The sequence below is a fragment of the Eschscholzia californica genome, unplaced genomic scaffold (genome assembly GCF_041429995.1).
Source record: "Eschscholzia californica isolate CP2 unplaced genomic scaffold, dmEscCali1.0.p SCAF_1, whole genome shotgun sequence".
NCBI lineage: Eukaryota > Viridiplantae > Streptophyta > Magnoliopsida > Ranunculales > Papaveraceae > Eschscholzia > Eschscholzia californica.
This window is the reverse complement of record NW_028238198.1, coordinates 40,582,852-40,586,964: the sequence shown is the minus strand read 5'-3', so window position 1 is coordinate 40,586,964 and position 4,113 is coordinate 40,582,852. Positions and strand designations below refer to the sequence as shown.

Sequence of the window (4,113 nt, the reverse complement as noted above, 5' to 3'; positions counted from 1 at the left end):
TCTAATTTGATCATACTATTGCTTTTGTTTATAATATTATGGGTTAAAAAATCTATTTAATGCCTTAAATAGGAGTCCCGTAATCTAAACATGGGTGAATTAGTTAACATTATAGTTTCAGTAAATAACGTTTTAAAAAAGTCAACTTTACAAGAGCTTTGTGAGAGCTTTACAACAGCTTTGCGACACCTTGTGATAGTTTTTTAACACTTTGCTACAGCTTGGCAACACTTTGTGACAGTTTTGCAATACTTTGCAACAACTTTACAACACCTTGCAAAAATTTGCAAAAAATTTTAAAGTTTAATCCAAATAAAATACAAATATTTGTGTTTTAACCAAACAAAATACACATATTTGAGTTTTTATAAGAAAAATACAAATTCTGGGGTTTTAGCCAAAAAGAAATATAACTTGTCTTTTGAACTTAAAAAAGTTAAAATGGGTCTTCGTTCTGATTTCATGTTTAAATTATTTTGAAAAGAGCGTGTTGTGAGGGTGTAGTCGGTTAAGCCACACTGCGTACTACCCACTGTGAGAGCCCACGAGAAAGAGTTTGTGCATAACATGAATACTCAATTTGTGTTTCCCTCCATCTCCTTGTTCTAACGACAGAATTACCCCCCCCCCCCCCCCCAAGAAGATAACAAAAATGTTAGCCTGTTATGTTTGCCCATGAACTTAGAAAGGTCGGAGCAGCGTCCACGCTCAGTTCTTTGAAGACCTATATACATACAAAATCACGTTGATATAGTAATATACACACATTTTGAACAACTGGGAAATCCCGATCTTAATAAAAATAGAGAGAAAGGATCAGGAAAAAAACAAAAACCGGTTAAGAGATTAATAAGTAAGCATGCTTACAAGTTTCTCGTAAACGGTCTGGAAAGTCTTACAGAATCTCTCAGCAGTTTCAGAATCAACCTAGTAATTGAAAGAGATATCTTTACTTTAACTTTAAAGATTAATTTTTCAATAAAGATAACATTCCAATATAGGAAGACTGAAAGAGACATGCACTTGAGCTTGTTAGCATTCCAACAAAGTAATAAAGGCAAGAAAACGTGTAAGAATAAAAAAATTATACTGTATAGCTCAACATACGTCACCAGGAACGCTCCTAGAAATCCACGATTAATGGGCTCACACGGTGACCAAGCCCATCAATTAATGGCTAATGGACCCGATCTAATTATCTTCGGGCACCCTGAAAGAACGTTAAAATGCGCAAGCACATCCACCCTTGGATAAAGACGTCTGCCTTTACCTTCTCAGCAGACTTCCCTCCGTATATCCGTTAAGGAGACGTTACAATATCCCGGATATACCCATTAAGGGGTTACGACAACCACTTTTGTGGTGACAGCTCTAGGCATTATCATATTAAAGATCACAACTCATCACCAGGTAACAGTCGACCCAAGACACTCTGAAATGACTAAACCAAAGATGACACTGGGCATCTGGTTATCAACTAAGACACCCGATATTTACCGAGCATCACTGTCGATGATCGAATTACGGAGAACAACACCAGACATCTAAATATTAGATCATATACAACACAACCCACTACTTTCTCTCTCATACAGAGTGATCAACTAGTTATCTACGACACTTCTACTACTATCCTTTTATTCTCTCTCTGTGATTTATCAATCCATCATCCATTGAACAACCTACGACTGTTGTTATTCGATCAAAAGGAGGGTGACATATATTTCTCTTTCCTGACGACCACTCCTCACAGGAAGGACGACTTATCTTTCTCTCTTCTGACGACCACTCATCACAGGAAGGGCAACCTATCTTTCTCTCTCCTAACGACTACTCATCAAAGGAGGACGACCTATCTTACTCTCTCCTGGCGATCACCCATCAAAGGAGGGCGACCGATCCTTCTCTGCTCTAGAGGCTACTCCCTCAGAAGATAACATTCACACTTTCAAACCTGTCTCCGATTTACAATTCAGATTTATTATTTGTCAAGCTTACTGACTTGACTGTCGGAGCCCCCTTGGGCCGGCACCATCCCGGTGTCCCAAGGATCTTACGGTCACATATGTTTTGTCTCTTGTCACAGGTTAAGCCCAAAGACGTCGTCGATGTCCGTAAAAATATTAACAGGCGAAGGTCCGACTTCCGGTCAACGGCCCGGTCCCCTTGACTTCTTGACACGCGATTTCAGCCCCTCACATATACCATGAATGATTTTAAAGATGAGAAGATAGCAATACTATGAATTTTAGTTTTCTCAACTATCCTTTCGTATTTATAAAATAAATTAGAATAATTAATTAAAATGAAAGTGGTGTATCTACCCTAGAAATTGTATCTTAAAAAACTAGTTGTATAAAACAAATTTTTCTTTGTATCATTTTTAGTTATAGTCAACCTTGCCAAATGAAACTCTTTGACTCCACTCTTAATTTAATGTACATCCATAATACTCCATATTATAATATATTTGTGTAATTAAATTTTCTTTTGTTAATCATCATTTTTGTAAATTTCCCATTTGGTATATAATTTCGGGTTAATTTGACATTGACCCCCAATTATTTAGTGATATTAGGATTTCACTCCCAAAATGAAAAGTGGTATGGCGTTAACTCCCAATTGTCCTTTTTCCGTCATTTTCTGTTTAAATGGTTGGCGTGTGAAACACACGCGTGATTGATGACAATAATATCCCCATCTAACCCAACGGTGAACACTCTCTCTCGTGATCAACGGTTATGAAATAACCTAGACTTTCTCTGTCTAATCTGATTCCTTACTTGAAAGACTTTCTCTCTCAAATTCCAGTTATATCTTCAATTTCATTGATCTCTGTTACTAAACTTTGTTGTAATCTTGTTGTTGAAACCATGAAATTAGTTCCAAATAACAAACACCCTTCATATCCATTTCCACAATAACTTAATCCAACAATAAAAAAAATCCCCACATCAAAATCATTAAAAGAAGTGAACTTACATTTCTCATTGCATAAAGAACACCTCTAAATCCATTAAACCCATTTAGTTTTGATTCTACTGAAATCTTTTCACCAAATTTTAATGAAAGGGTTTGGATTCTTGTTTCCGTTAAACCTCTGTGTTCTTCTTGTAAACTAATTGCTTGTCTTCTACAACTAGAAATTGCCCTAACTACCTGTATCAGATAAAAAAAATCAGAAAATTGAGAACTGAAAATTCATTATTTCTCTCACTAAAATCTAAACTGAAAAGAGCAATCTAGAGATTATTTTTGTTATTTAAGTAATGGGTAAGATCGTTTGAACATGAATTTTAACTAGTGACTGAGATTCTGACATGACTGACCTGACGGAGAATGTGAGGAGTCAGATTCCGGTGACCGTCAAGAGAAGAGGCAATTTCAGCTCCGGTTGAATAGTAATTTTCCATTCCTGAAATAGTAGCCTTGATTAAATGACAAGCTTCCCAAAGTCTAGAACTTTCATCCATGTATTCATCAAGCCATTTTTCTCCAACTGGTAAATGTAGTTTTTGAACAAGAATTGTTAATTGAGAATGAAAAGATAGAGATGAATAGAGAGAACCCTTTGAAGGAATTGAATTGACATGAAATTTGTAGAGAGAAAAGAATGTTCAAGATCTTCGATTCCTCTGTTTAGAAAGGAATAGAAGCCATTAACAGAGGAAGTAGATGTAGGATCCATCATAATAAAAGAAAAAAAAAGAAATTAGAGAGAGAGGTGATGAATTGAAAGAGAGAGTTGAAGATTTGATTTGAGTCTAGGTTATTTCACAACCGTTGATCACGTCTCTAGAGTGTTCGCCGTTGGATTAGATGGGGTATTATTGTCACGAATCACGCGTGTGTTTCACACACCAACCACTTAACGAGAAAATGACGGAAAAAAAATGCAATTGGGAGTTAACGCCATACCACTTTTCATTTTGGGGTGATGTCCTAATATCACTAAATAATTGGGGGTTAATGTCAAATTAACCCTGTAATTTCACTACCTCTGGTTCGGAATCCTGGATCTACCATAGAACAACGGAATGAGCTATTTGATCTTAAACTTCTTTAAGTTCATAACCTTCCTAAGACTCTTGAACTGGCTTCTATGTTGAGCAA

The 4,113-nt window shown here is 36.2% G+C and overlaps 1 pseudogene across 1 annotated transcript; it reads right to left on the bottom strand.

The window, feature by feature from the left end:
- Positions 1-2,800: 2,800 nt before the first annotated feature.
- LOC147566827 (uncharacterized) lies at positions 2,801-3,688 on the bottom strand (annotated as a pseudogene). The gene is made up of 2 exons (XR_015231222.1): positions 3,330-3,688; positions 2,801-3,159 (listed from the first exon to the last, which is right to left on the bottom strand). The product of XR_015231222.1 is annotated as an uncharacterized LOC147566827 (transcript).
- Positions 3,689-4,113: the final 425 nt, after the last annotated feature.